The sequence below is a fragment of the Bubalus bubalis genome, chromosome 14, assembly GCF_019923935.1.
Source record: "Bubalus bubalis isolate 160015118507 breed Murrah chromosome 14, NDDB_SH_1, whole genome shotgun sequence".
Lineage (NCBI taxonomy): Eukaryota > Metazoa > Chordata > Mammalia > Artiodactyla > Bovidae > Bubalus > Bubalus bubalis.
Window position 1 is genome coordinate 7,481,184 of NC_059170.1, and position 15,723 is coordinate 7,496,906.

A 15,723-nucleotide genomic window follows, 5' to 3' on the forward strand; every position below is an offset into this window, starting at 1 on the left:
AGGGGATTTTCCCAACCCAGGGATCAAACCCAGGTCTCCCTCATTGCAGACAGATTCGTTACCAGCTGAGCCACCAGGGAAGCACAAGAATACTGGAGTGAGTAGCCTATCCCTTCTCCAGGGGATCTTCCAGACCCAGAAACTGAACTGGCGTCTCCTGCATTGCAGGCGGATTCTTTACCAACTGAGCTATCAGGGAAGCCCAATTAAAAAGAACAAAGTACTGATTATAAATGGATGCTATAACATGGGTGAACCTCGAAAACATGATGCTGAGTGAAAGCAGCCAGATGCATGTTATATGAATCTTGTTATAGATGAAATGTTCAAAACAGGCAAACCTATAGAACAGAAAGTAGATAAATGGTTGCTAGGGACCAGAGGATGGGGGTGCTGGTGGTTGGTTGCTGGGGGTGGGGTACTGGATTTCTTTCTGGCCTGATGAAAATATTTTGAAATCACAAAGTGATGATGGTTGTGTGACTCTACAGATATGATAAAAACACTTTATTTTGGGGTGGGTTTTTTTTTGGCATGTGAATTCTATCTTTTTTTAAAGTACCCATTACGGTTAATGCAATTATGAAAAGTACCTATCTTGCTCTTATCTTGTTTCATATCTTGTTCAGGGATATGAAAAAGAAGATTTTTTTTTTCTTTTTCTTTTTTTTTAAATTTTATTTTATTTTTAAACTTTACAATAGAAACTCAAAAGATACAAAAAGGTAAACAGTGGAAAGTAAGCCTCTCCCCCCACGTTCCAGGGACACCGCTGTCGCCGTTTTCTCACCCGTCCTTCTGCAGACCTTCTTTGCTTACACCGCCCGACACGTGTGCTGCTTCTTGTACAAACAAGAGCCTGCTGTTCCCCGCGTTCCAGCCTTTGTTGTATCACTTAAAAAAATGGATCATGGAAATTGCCCCAAAGGACCTCATGATAAGGTTCATAGAGAGCTGTCTGGTTTCTCTTTTTAACAAGTGTTGCAAGTAGGTGGCTGTTACTCATCGACATTCAGGTTATCTCCTTTCTTTTACCATTACCATGAATGTCCTTGTACCTCTCACTTTACTTTTTCATTTTCTAATTTTATGTTTTTATTTTTTTTAACACCTACAACATTTTGTGTTGGGGTGTAGCCAGTTAACAATGTTGTGGCAGTTTCAGGTGAACAGTGAAGGGACTCAGCCGTACATACACATGTATCCACTCTCCCCCAAACTACTCTCCCATCCAGGCTGGCACTTAACATTGAGCAGAGTTCCCTGGGCTGTACAAGAGGTCTGTTAGTTATCCATTTTAAATATAGCAGTGTGCCGTACCTCTTACTTTAAAGCAACATTTTAATAGCTACTATTGAAGTCATCACAGAATACAAAGAAGGAAGCAGAGATCTCACTAACATACTCTTTCTACAGGAGTTCAGTGATATCAAACAGGATCTTCCCAGCATCAACAGAGGAATGGAACCAGAGCAAGTGGTGGGGAGGAGACAAGGCAGTCCTCCAGCAACGGCAGTGTTTTGGATCAAAGAGGTTCAGTGTCTCGAAATGAAAGAGTCACCAAGGCTGGAGCTTTGGGGCTCAGCTGTGAGAGGACATCCTTGAAGATGCCAAAATCAGTATCTCCAAAAGGCAATACTGGAGTAGACTTCATGAGAATATATCCCGTTTTCTAGACGGTGGGTCAAACAGAACCCGGTCTTAGGTTTGGAAACCAACATCATGGGATTAGTCCACTATTTTTAAAAACGGTCATAGAATTTTACCAAATATCAGAAAGGATTTCACATGGTATGTATTACTTCGTAAAATGTTTGCCTCAAGTATATATAGAAATGTGAATACTGAATCACAATGTAAAATATATTTGTCACTGTGATTCACAGTCGATGCTTAAAGATGCCACGCAAGGTGGGTAGGTCTTTGACCTCCACGTTTTTTTTTCATAAGCTCAAACCTTTTTGCCAGGCTTAGTACACAGAACTGAGAATCAAATACCCTCTCCCCCTCAAGTATAAATTCAAGTGAGAGAGGGGCACGCTGCCAGTGGGAAGGCAATTGCTTATGAAATGGCAGCTTTGAGGGACCAGCCTACTCCTCACCCCTTCTCTAGAGAGGGATAAATCTGAGGACCAGTTACTCTTCAACAAAATCTCGCCACCTTGGCTTAAGGGCTTTTATTACATTTTCCCTCCCTTCCTCCTCTTTTCCTTCTTTCCTTCCTTTTTCCTTTCTTTTTAAATTCTACATAGGAGATGCAAGATCAATTTATTCAGCCATTCAATTCCTCTCCCAGAGGCAACTGCTATTACCAATTTCTTTGATGTTATTAATATTTAAGAGATGCATTTACAAATAAATATGTCTACACACGCACACACACATATACATATATATGTTTCTGGAACACAAAAAATGGCATACTATACACTCTGTTTTGCCTTTGGCTTTTTTTACTTACTTTACTTGTATCTGGGAGATCTTTCAGACTGCTACATGTTGAACATCTTTATTATGTTTTCTTGGCTGCATGACATCCTGTCATATGTAGTCTAGGGCTTTTAAAGGTTGGCTGACCCCATTCCTGGAATTACAGTTTCTTTTATTTTTATATAAAGTTGAGTTTTAAAGTGATGACAGAGAGCTCATTTAAAAGGACTAAACCCTCTTCTAATTACTTAGTAATTATAGAGCAGGCATATTAGAGAAATGGATGTGTTGGGGCATATAAATAGTATCTATGCCAGGGGTGAATGGATAAGCCAACTTAAGATTCTAGCTTATATATATATGTATAAAACCTCTGGCTATTATTAATCAACTGGATTGCAGAATCTATTAAAGATAAATGGCTGTACGTGTCAATCGGGATGCCTGCCCCACCCACAGGCCATTCTAAAGGAAGGACAGAAGTCACCATCCTTGGTAGTATGTGACTGGCCACTTCTGCTCGCACTACAGCTGACTGGATCCTATACGAGCAGCAGCACCAAGGGCAGCCAATGGATGAGCTACTGAGTGATTTCTAAGGTAGCTGGGTACAAAAATATTTGACCAAACAGGAAACAGATTGATTTCCATCAAAAGTAACTTTAAACCAGAAACTATAGAGTGAATCAGCTAGTCAAAAAAAGGCCTCGAAGAAAAGACACTAAAAAAAAAAAAGTGAAGGCAGTTCTTTCCCAGCAATATAGCAGATTTAGATAACCTGAAACACCCTACCACCCATCTACAAAAACATCTGAAAATTCTGGGTAAAAGATAACAAATATTCTTTCAAATGAACAACTGAGTTCACGAGAAAATAAGGGAAATCCCCAGAGGTGCAAAAAAAAAGAAAAAACCCCAAAATAGAACCGAAAACCAAACCTGTGAAGTGCCAACTAATACTATGGCAGCCAGGAGAGAGAGGTGTCTCAAAGAGCAAGGGTCTCGGGTTGGAACGCAAATATGAGGACCGGAAATGAGGCGCTGGGCTCCTATCCTTCCTAAATTACAATCCTCGGGATCAGCACACCCAGCGAAGGTGGGATTAGACCCCTGGAACTTCAGTAGACAGGATGCTAGGATCAGAACCATGAAAGAGATAGGATATCATCATTATCAAGGACACAGAAGAGGAGGGAAGGGAGATATTGGGAGACCGGATTGACATATACACACTGCTGCTGCTGCTGCTAAGTCGCTTCAGTCGTGTCCGACTCTGTATGACCCCAGAGACGGCAGCCCACCAGGCTCCCCCGTCCCTGGGATTCTCCAGGCAGGAACACTGGAGTGGGTTGCCAGTTCCTTCTCCAATGCATGAAAGTGAAAAGTGAAAGTGAAAGCGCTCAGTTGTGTCTGACTCTAGCGACCGCATGGACTGTAGCCCACCAGGCTCCTCTGCCCATGGGATTTTCCAGGCAAAAGTACTGGCGTGGGTTGCCATTGCCTTCTCCCATATACACACTACCATATATAAAATAGATAACTAACAAGGACCTACTATGGTTCAGTGGTAAAGAAGCTGCCTGCCAACGCAGGAGACGCAGGTTCAATCCCTGGTTCAGGAAGATCCCCCAGAGAAGGGAATGGCGTACCTACTCCAGTATGCTTGCCTGGAAAATCCCATGGACAGAGAAGCCTGGGGGGCTACCTTCCATGGGGTCGCAGAGAGTCAGACACAACTGAGAACCTGAGCACCGTCACGACAACACAGCACCGAGAACTCTACTCAGTACTCTGAAATAGCCTGGATGGGAAAGGAGCTTAAAAAGGTTCTTCTTAAGATTAGAATCTGTGTCGACGGCACCCTACTCCAGTACTCTTGCCTGGAAAATCCCATGGATGGAGGAGCCTGGTGGGCTGCAGTCCATGCGGTCGCGAAGAGTCGGACACGACTGAGCGACTTCACGTTCCCTTTTCACTTTCATGCGTTGGAGAAGGAACTGGCAACCCACTCCAGTGTTCTTGCCTAGAGAACTCCAGGGACGGCGGAGCCTGGTGGGCTGCCGTCCATGGGGTCGCACAGAGTCGGACACGACTGAAGCGACTTAGCAGCAGCAGCATAGCTGATTTACTTTGTTCTAAGCAGAAACCAATGCAACATTGTAAATTCACTATACTCCAACACAAATTAATTTAAAATAAAATTAAAAAAATAAGACACACAGGGAATTCCCTGACAGGTTAGTGCTTAGGAATGCTCGCATTCCACTGTGGGGGGCACAGGTCTGATCTGTCCCTGGCCAGGGAACTAAGTTCCTTCAAGCTATGTGGCATGGAGAGAAATAAATAATTAAAGACGCATAAGAAGGGGCCAAAATATATGAAAAGAACTATACTTATACACTCATATATACGCATATATGTGTGTGTATACATATATATATATACATATATATATATAAAGACCAAGACAGTTTGACCAGGAACCAAGCAGAGTAGAGGGTAAGGGAAGCTGGTAGGAGGCAAGAAGGAAAAGAAGATGACCCTAGACACCCCAAAATAGAGAAAGAAACAGAGCTTGGTTAAGGGCAGAGCTCCAGCTTTGCTGGTGGTAAGTGGAGTCCTGGGACTGTTGCCCAGGCCAGCACAGCTCTCTGTTAGGACCTGAGTACCTGTGAGGTCTTCCCCAATCATCCATTTTTTTGCCAGGTGCTTATTCAGTGCTTGCAGCCATGAAATTAAAAGACGCTTACTCCTTGGAAGGAAAGTTATGACCAACCTAGATAGCATGTTCAAAAGCAGAGACATTACTTTGCCAACAAAGGTCCATCTAGTCAAGGCTATGATTTTTCCAGTAGTCATGTATGGATGTGAGAGTTGGACTGTGAAGAAGGCTGAGCCCTGGAGAATTGATGCTTTTAAACTGTGGTGTTGGAGAAGACTCTTGAGAGTCCCTTGGACTGCAAGGAGATCCAACCAGTCCATTCTAAAGGCGATCAGCCCTGGGTGTTCTTTGCAAGGAATGATGCTAAAACTGGAACTTCAGTACTTTGGCCACCTCATGCAAAGAGTTGACTCATTGGAAAAGACTCTGATGCTGGAAGGGATTGGAGGCAGAAGGAAAAGGGGACGACAGAGGATGAGATGGCTGGATGGCATCACCGACTTGATGGACGTGAGTTTGAGTGAACTCCAGGAGTTGGTGATGGACAAGGAGGCCTGGCATGCTGCGATTCATGGGGTCGCAAAGAGTCAGACACGACTGAGCGACTGAAATGAACTGAACTGAACTGAACTATTCAGTGCTTATTTCTTAATGCTTCCTACTGTGGCTCTAATAACTTGCCACAAGTATAGTGACTAAAAATAACACAAGCTGGGACTTCCCTGGTGGTCCAGTGGCTAAGACTTTACACTTCCAATGCTGGGGGGCCCAGGTTCGATCCCTGGTCAGGGAACTAGATTCCCCATGCCACAACTAAAGAACCCTTGTGCCACAACTAAAGATCTCACACACCACAACAAAGACAGGAGATCCCACATGCCAGAGCTAAGATCCGGCATAGCCAATAAATATATTTTTTTAATAACACATATATTATCTGACAGTTTCAATTGTCTGACAGTTTTGATTGTCACGAGTTTGGAATGGGACTTATGGGGTTAAAGTTGAAAAGTATCTTCCTTCTGGAGGCTCCAGGGAAGAATCCGTTTCCTTGCCTTTCCAGCTTCCAGAAGCTGCCCACACTCCTTGGCTCGTGGCCTCCTTCTGTCTTCAAAGCCAGCACTCCCACCACTCCCACCTCTGTCTCTGCTATCACATCTCTGATTCTCACTCTCCAGCTTCCCTCTTACAGTGACCCTTGTGGTTACATTTGACCCACCAGGATAATTCCAGATGATCTCTCCATCTCCAAATGCTTGACTTAGTTACATCTGCCAAGTTCCTTCTACCATGTAAGGGGGCATACTCACAGACACTTATTGTAGGACAGGAGATGGAAGGTTGGACAGGACAGGTCTGTTCCCAGGGACCTCAGGTTCTGCGGGTGGAGAAACTGGGCAGAAGGATGAATGATCTTGAAGCAAACAAAAATAAAATAAGAACGTGTTCGAGGCCATGAAAGAAATAATACAGGTGACTGAAGGGAGGCTAGGGGCTGGTGAAGCTACTTTAGGAAGTCAGGTCAGACTCCAGAAAGGAGATGACACTTGAGGTGACCCACAAACGATGACAAGACAGCAGGTCTCAAAATAGCTGAGGAAAGGGAATTGCTGAGAGAGGGAGCAAAGGCGGGGATTTACTTGGGGGCATCCCAGGAGGAGCAGGAAGGCAGTGTGGCTGAGCAGGTTAAGATGAGATGGTCTTGATACTGTTTCTCCTGCGAGGCCTATTTACTTGGCTATTGCTGGCTTTCTATAAGGATGAAGCCACAGGTAAGATTCCTACAAATATCCTTACTGTAAACCCACCCTTTCCTAAAGTCCATTGAGTGAGTCTTGATACCTTGCAACCAACTGCTCCAAAGTAACATAAAACACAAAATATGAAATACCATTTTTAAAGACTTTTTTTTTAATGCAGACCATTTTTTAAAGTCTTTGTTGGATTTGTTACAACTGAGCTTCTGTTTTGTGTTTTGTTGTGTTTTGTTTTAGAAGTTGAAGTCTTAACTATGGAATGGCCAGGGAAGCCCCTACAAGGTACCATTTAAATGGTGCAGCTATTTGGAAAACAATCTAGCTCCTAAAAAGGTTAAGCTTAGAGTTACCATGTGACTTGGCAATCCACTTCCAGATACCTGCCCAAGAGAACTGAAAACATGTGTCCACACAAAATCTTGTCCATGAATGTTCATAGCAGCATTCTTCATAGAAGCCCTAAAATGGAAACCACCCAAACGTCCATCAACCAACGAACGGATCAACAGAATGTGGTATATCCATCAATGAAATAATATCCTGTCATAAAATGGAATAAAGTACTGATACATGCTACATGGCAAACCTTGAAACATTATGCTAAGTGAAAGAAGCCAGTCACAAAGGCCACATGTTGTAGGGTTCCATTTATGTGAAACATCCAAATGAGCAAAATCATAGAGACAGAGAGTAGGTCAGTGGTTAACACAGCAAGAGGGAGGGAGAGACAGAGAGTGATCGCTAGTGGGTACAGGGTTTCTTTAGGGGGCTATGAAGTTGTACTAACATTGTAATGATGATTTCACAGCTCTGCAAATACACTACAAACCATTTTTATTTCATAAATATATTTTCTTTATTTGAATTGTACACTTCTGGACTTTCCTGGTGTTCTGGTGGTTAAGAATCCTCTTGCCAATGCAGGGGACACTGGTTCGATCCCTGGTCCAGGATGATCCCACATCTGGAGAGATAACAAGCGTGTGGACCACAACTCCTGAGCCCGTGCATTCCAGAGGCCGTGCTACAAGCAAGGACGCCACCACGATGAGAAGGCCAAGCAACTAGAGAGTAGCCCCCACTCACCGCAACTAGAGAAAGCCTGTGAGCAGCGACAAAGAGCCAGCACAGCCAAAAATCAACAAATGAATGAATGCACTGTACACTTTCAATGGATTAATTGAATGGTATATGAACTACATTCCAAGATACAGTCCCTGCCCTCAAGGAACTGAAAGTTCAGTTAAGGACCAAAAAGATTCAAAGTCAATTGACCTAGAATTTACATAGAGTGGATGATGACCATACTAGAGAAATGTTAGTAATCAGGGATACATATCTTGAGTGACACTCTGTGCCAGCCCCTGCCCCAGGCACAGGTGGCTGCAGCCCCTATTATCAAAACTCACAGTCCAAAGCACTTGATAAATTCCCAGTGAGTGTCCTGGAGAAATTCCATTCCCCATTATGGGCCTTGTTTTCCCCACTTTTGAAATGAGCTGCTTGAATTAGATGTTTCCCTGCAGGCAGGTGAGATGATTCTTGGTAAAATATCCAGATATCACAAAATAGCACTGTGAGAAAATCATCCATGTTTAACATCATCTTCCAATTCTTCCACCTTTAGTAGAAAGTCTCGGTGGAGTGTAATTTCCTTTTTAACAAAGGAAAAACCATCTGAAATTCTAAAGCTTCCAGCAGGCAACAGTAGCTGGCCAAAATGTTTTCACACTAGGTTGTTTCACTGTCTTTATTTTTATTCTACTTTCTGTTTATATCAAAGGATGCTTATACATTGATAGAATATTTCCTTTTAAAATAAAATGCATATAGCCAAAAACAAATGTTGATCTTAAGAAAAATACTAAAAAAATTATTGATGGTACAAGTATATGGCAAAAATTATAAAAACATCACAAGAAAGACTGAAAGTGTTAGCTGCTCAGTTGTGTCCGATTCTTTGCAACCCCATGAACTGTAGCCCATGGAATTCTCCAGGCAAGAATACTGGAGTGGGTTGCCATTCCCTTCTCCAGGGCATCTTCCAGACCCAGGGATCAAACCTGGGTCTCCTGCATTGCAGGCAGATTCTTTACTGCCTGCGAAGTTGCTTCAGTCATGTCCGACTCTGGGCGACCCCATAGACGGCAGCCCACCAGGCTCCCCCGTCCCTGGGATTCTCCAGGCAAGAACACTGGAGTGGGTTGCCATTTCCTTCTCCAATGCATGAAAGTGAAAAGTGAAAGTGAAGTCGCTCAGTCGTGTCTGACCCTCAGTGACCCCATGGACTGCAGCCTACTAGGCTCCTCCGTCCATGGGATTTTCCAGGCAGGAGTACTGGAGTAGGGTGCCATTGCCTACTGCCTGAGCCACCAGAAAGACTGAAGCTGACTTTAATTCACTCTGCCCATTTTGCAGGCAGAAAAGCTAAGTCCTGACCCAGCAAACCAATTCCGGCATTATTTTGCTGACTCTGACATGTTCAAGCAGCCACAACCGCTTGGCAAGGGAGTTGGCAGAGGATGTCTGGGCATTCAAAGTGCATTACACAGTAATTAACCTCGGAAGGCTCCGTCCCAACAGGTCTGGAGTCCAAGTATGCAGGTTCTAAATCTCCAGGTGATTTCATTACACATTCCTCCCCACCTTGTCCCTGTTATACAAGATCCATTCATTCCACAAATATTTGTGAAGATAACTGCCATCCACCAGGCACTCTGCTGAGCCCTGGGAATATAATGGTGAGCCCCAGTGGGGAGGGGGAGGGAGGGAGGGAGGGAGGGAAGGGACACACTCCCTGCTCTCAGGGAGCCTAATCTAGTGATGGGGCAGGGGCAGGAAAGAAACGTTGAACACAGAAGCAAGATAATTACAGATTATAATCAGTGCCATAAAAAGAAGTGCTTCCCTGGCAGTCCAGTGGTTAGGACTCCAAACTTCCAGTACAGGGGACACAAGCTCGATCCCTGGTCAGGAAATCCTGTGCACTGCGTGGTGGGGCAAAAACATATATTTAAGAAAGGAGGAGAAATACATGGATTATTATGATAGGTTAGAGAGCAATCACAGAATTACTTCTTTTTAAAAAAAAAAAAAAATATATATATATATATTCATTTGGCTGTGCCAGGTCTCAGCTGTGGCACGAGGGAGCTTTGGTCTTCCCTCGGAAGGAAGGGAAGATTCACCAGGATCTTTAGTTGAGGCACATGGGACTTAGTTCCCAGGGCCAAAACCCTGGCCCCCTGCATTGGGAGTGCAAAGCCTTAGCCACTGTACCACCAGGAAATTCCCCAGAACTACTTCTTTGGTTTGTTTTTTATTGTATTTACTTATTTCTTACATTAACGAGGTTCCCTCCCTAGAGGCAACCAGGGTTACCCATTTATTCAAGCAAATGGTTTGCTGTGTGCAGAGCCTGGAGGACTCCAGTGCAGGAGAAGTAGGTGATAACTTCCAGCAGGGAGGCAGGGGGCTGGGACAGGCAGGTTCTGGTTTGTTGTAAAAGAAGTTTGCAATTTATTCTAATAGCAATAGCTACTGATGTGTTTTCAGCAGAGTGACATGGTTTGACTTGCAGGTTTCAAAGATCACTTGGGTGACAGGGGGGTAGAGGGGTGGGCAGGAGTTGGAGAAGACACCAGAGAGGAACTGGCTGCAGCATCAGGGTGAGAGGTTGATGTGAGCTTGGAATTGGATGATGTAGGAGAAAGGGATGGATATGGGGTGCTAGGAAAAAACTTCAGGAGATTAGTTTGAAGTGGGAAGAAGGGAAAGTAGAGGTTTTGAGCTGCTAGGAAGAGGGCATTATCAGGTTTGTGGGTATTATAATGTCTGTAATTTGCTTCAATAGAAGCATTTGAGTATTACCTAAATGCCAACTTATGGCAGTGATTTTTCTTTTTCTTTTTTGGCACCACAAAGTTTGCAGGATCTTAGTTCCCCAACCAGGGATTGAACTCTGGGCCTGGCAGTGAAAGCACCAAGTCCTAACCACTGGACCACCGAGGAATTCCAAGTCAATGATTCTTAAAAGTGTAGGCTGTTAGACGAGCAGCATCCTCTTTGCCTGGAACAGGTTAGCAATGCACATCCTCCCCTCCCCAGTGACTGAAACAGAAATTCTGGCTGTAGGGCTGGCAATCAGTGACTGAACAAGCCCTGCAGGTGGCTCCGATGTATTAGCATGCATGTGGGCTCAGTCTTCTGTCGTGTCCAACTCTTTGAGACCCCATGGACTGTAGCCTGCCAGGCTCCTCTGACCATGGGATTCTCCAGGCAAGAATACTGGAGTGGGTTGCCATTTCCTCTTCCAGGAGATCTTCCCAACCCAGGAATCAAACCTGAGTCTCCTGAGTCTTCTGCATTGGCAGGCAGATTCTTTACCACTCAGTCACCTGGGAAGCCCCAATGCACTTTTCAAGTTTTATTTATTTTTTTTAATATTTATTTGTTTATTTATTTGACTGTGTTGGGTCTTAGTTGCAGCACAGGGGGATGTGATCTTCATCGCATCATGTGGGCTCAGCAATTGTGGAGCTCGGGCTTAGTTGCTCCAAGGCATATGGGATCTCGGTTCGCTGACTAGGGATGGAACCTGCGTCCCCAACATTGCAAGGTGGATTCTTAACCACCAGACCACCAAGGAAATCCTAACATTCTCCAGTGTCAGAACCTTTGGTTTAAGCCCTGATTTGGGGGGATGGTTGCTAACTGGCTCTCAAGAATGCACAACACAGGAATGACTGACCCATCATCACAGAAATGGCCATGCTGCCAAACTAAGAGAAAAGTGACTCTCTGAGTTGTTCAGTTGCTAAGTCGTGTCTGTCTCTTTGCGACCCCATGAACTGCAGGCTTCATGAACACCATGAACAGGCTTCTCTGTCCTTCACTATCTCCCGGAGCTTGCTCAAATTCATGTCCATCAAGTTAGTGATGCCATCCAACCATTTCTTCCTCTATCTCCCCCTTCTCCTTCTGCCTTCAATCTTTCGCAGCATCCGGGTCTTTTCCAGTGAGTCGGCTCTCTGCATCAGGTGGCCAAAGTATTGGAGTTTCAGCTTCAGCATCAGTCCCTCCAATTAATACTCATGGTTGATATCCTTAAGGATTGACTGGTTTGATCTCCTTGCAGTCGAAGGGACTCTCAAGAGTCTTCTCCAGCACCACAGTTCAAAAGCATTAATTCTTCAGTGCTCAGCCTTCTTTATTATCCAACTCTCACATCCGTACATGACAACTGGAAAAACCATAGATTTCTTTGACTAGACCGACCTTTGTTGGCAAAGTGATGTCTCTGCTTTTTATTATGCTGGCTAGGTTTGTCATAGCTTTCCTTCCAGGAGCAAATGTCTTTTAATTTCATGGCTAAAGTCACCATCCGTAGTGATTTTGAAGCCCAAGAAAATAGAATGTCACTCTTTCCACTTTTTCCCCATTTATTTGCCATGGAGTGATGGGACTAGATGCCATGACCTTAGTTTTTTTAATGTTGAGTTTTAAGCCAGCTTTTTCACTCTCCTCTTTCACCCTCATTAAGAGGCTCTTTAATTCTTCTTTGCTTTCTCCCATTTCGCTTTCTGCCTCTTCCAGTATTCTTGCCTTCAGAACCCCATGAACAATATGACTCTTTAAGTGGAGACAGGTAAGAGACAAAGGGAGAGCTCTTAGCAAAGGCCCTTATCAGAGAAAGGGAAACAATGCTGGAGAGCCTGGAACAGCTCTTATAGGTGTGGTTCCCTAAACCCTGGGAAAAAAACAGGCCTTATCTTGAAAAGAGGAAGAATCGGATGCAAAGAAGTTTGCAGCAAACAATAGCAGTCCAGGCCTTGTTGTGCAAAAGTAATGAGGAAAAAAGGTTTTGTTTTTTCAAAAGCAGAGTTCTGACCAGAAAGAAAAAAAAATAGTATACTGTGGAGGGAGGTAAAAAAAATCAGTTTCCAAGAACAGAGAAGACAGACCAAGAATGTAGATTCAGAGGGACATGGGAGACCAGAGTTAGAGTCTGGGTTCACCAATAAAGGAGCAAATATGACCTTGACCAAGGTACTTCTCCTTTCAGTGATTTCAATACTTTCCCCTCTAAGGGGCTGGGCTGTCAGCTCTCATAAATTTAAAAATTATTCCCAAGAAGGACACACACACTATCACCTTTGTAGTACAATATTTGGCCAAATGTTTAACCGGAATCTAAACCTGGAAAAACAATCAGACAAATCCCAAACTAAGGGACATGGTGTAGAACTAGCCTAGACTCTGGGAAAAAAAAAAAAAAAATCATTGTCTTGAAAGGTAAAGGAAGGCCAGGAGGCTGGATTGCATCTAGACTAAAAGAGACTCAAAGGGACTTCTCTGCAGGTCCAGCGGTTACTACACTGCACTTCTACTGCAGAGGGCGAAGGTTCAATCCTTGGTTGGGGAAGTAAGATTGCACACATGGCCAAAAAAAAAAGAGAGAGAGAGATTCAAAGGAGCTGTGGCAATTAAAAGCAATATTCGATTCTCGACTGCTGATTTAAAAAAAAAAAATAAAAGGCAGCTATAAAGAAGTTTACTAGGACAGCTAGGGAAATTTGAGCACAAGAGGGTATCGTAGAAAACAGTTTTATGTTCATGATGAATTTCCTGAACGCGATGATGAATGTACTTCCATGAGGGAGGGCAGGGACCTTGTTCTCAGCAGATAGATGCTGGGTGACCTACAGGTGAAAAATGGGCTCTGTGTACATGGAGCTCTCAAACTGTGTAGGAGGAAAAAGCAAACCAAAAGTATCTGAAAGAACAGAACTGTTGCTTCTTTTAATCTTTGTCTTTTGAAATCTCCCCTCCATCCTCCAAATCTGAGCTGAGTGTGGGGTGACCAACTCCTCCCTATTTGCCCAGGACCTTTCCTGGTTTTAGCACTTACATGCCAGAAACCACCTCAATCCTGGGAAAATTAGGATAGTTGATGACTCTGAGGGGAGACCTAGATATTCTCAGCTGGGCATAATAATTTCCTCTCAACTAACATGAGGATATGTGGGGAGTTGCCTGGCATTCCAGTGATTAGACTTTCACTGCCCGGGTTCGCTCCCTGGTCAGGGAACTATCCTGATCTTCCCTGTAGCTCAGATGGTAAAGAATCTGCCTGCAATGCAGGAGACCTGGGTTTGATCCCTGGATCAGGAAGATCCTCTGGAGAAGGGAACGGCAATCCACTCCAGTATTCTCGCCTGGAGAATCCCATGGATACAGGAGCCTGACAGGCCACAGTTTGTGGGGTCGCAAAGAGACACAACTGAGTGACTAACACTGCTACTGCTACTGCAGGCAATTAAGCTCCCAGAAGTCACACAACACGGCCAAAAAGTTTTTTAAATGAAGGTATTTGGTTTTAAAGCCACCGTTTAGCTTCCCCTGGGTCCAAAGCGTTTTCTCTAGGATCAGGTCCCTACATATCTGAAAATCCTTGAGAGAGAAGCAAAAACAACAATGACTGTGCTAAATTTCCAGTTGCCAATGAGCTATGGAAACCAGGTGACCAGGACCTGGCGTCTGGGCCTGAGTTAAGTCCTGGGAAAATGTAAGAAGCCCTGTAATTGTTAAATTCAAATTAGTTAGAAGTTTTAATTGTGTTCCAAGCATTATTCTCCTAAGAAAGCAAATGCCCACAGACTAAATCCCTTCAGCCCTCAAACACCCTGCAGCTCCATGAGAACTCTGGTGTTGAGGAAGATGCTCTGTATCGAGGATGAATCAGCGTCCACTTCCTGGTTGTGATATTGTACTATACGTTTGAAAGATGTTGCTATGGGGGAAACTTGGTAGAGGGTACACAGGACCTATGCAATTTCTTACAATTTCACATGAATCTTCAGATATCTCAAAATAAATGCTTAATTAGGGGGAAAAAGAGGATATAAGGCCAAGAAGAAGCAACAGTTAGAACTAGACATGGAACAACGGACTGGTTCCAAATTGGGAAAGGAGTATGTCAAGGCTGTATATTGTCACCCTGCTTATTTAACTTCTATGCCGAGTTCAGTTCAGTCGCTCAGTCATGTCTGACTCTTTGTGACTCCCTGGACTGCAGCACGCCAGGCCTTCCTGTCCATCACCAACTCCTGGAGTTTACTCAAACTCATGTCCATTGAGTCAGTGATGCCATTCAACCATCTCATCCTCTGTCGTCCCCTTCTCCTCCTGCCGTCAGTCTTTCCCAGCATCAGGCTCTTTTCAAATGAGCCAGCTCTTCGCATCAGGTGGCCAAAGTATTGGAGTTTCAGCACCAGTCCTTCCAATGAATATTCAGGACTGATTTCCTTTAGGATGGACTGGTTGGATCTCCTTGCAGTCCAAGGGACTCTCACGAGTCTTCTCCAACACCACAGTTCAAAAGCATCAATTCTTTGGGGCTCAGCTTTCTTTATAGTCCAACTCTCACATCCATACATGACTACTGGAAAAACCATAGCTATGACTAGACAGACCTTTCTTGGCAAAGTAATGTCTCTGCTTTTTAACATGCTGTCTAGGTTGGTCATAACTTTTCTTCCAAGGAACAAGCGTCTTTTAATTTCATTTCTGCAGTCAGTCACCATCTGCAGTGATTTTGCAGCCCCAAAAAATCAAGTCTCTCACTGTTTCCACTGTTTCCCCATCTATTTCCCATGAAGTTATGGGACCGGATGCCATGATCTTAGTTTTCTGAATATTGAGTTTTAAGCCTCTCCTCTTTTACTTTGATCAAGAGGCTCTTCAGTTCTCTGCTTTCTGCCATAAGGGTGGTGTCATCTGCATATCTGAGGTTATTGATATTTCTCCCAGCAATCTTGATTCCAGCTTGTGCTCCATCCAGCCCAGCATTTCTCATGATGTACTCTGCATATA

At 44.0% G+C, this 15,723-nt stretch overlaps 2 non-coding genes across 2 annotated transcripts; one reads left to right on the top strand and one right to left on the bottom strand.

The window, feature by feature from the left end:
* Positions 1-5,811: 5,811 nt before the first annotated feature.
* Positions 5,812-5,885, top strand: TRNAG-UCC. Its single transcript has one exon. It is a non-coding gene; the product is annotated as a tRNA-Gly (tRNA).
* Positions 5,886-10,788: 4,903 nt separating this feature from the next.
* TRNAE-UUC lies at positions 10,789-10,860 on the bottom strand. Its single transcript has one exon. It is a non-coding gene; the product is annotated as a tRNA-Glu (tRNA).
* Between the last annotated feature and the right edge of the window lie 4,863 nt (positions 10,861-15,723).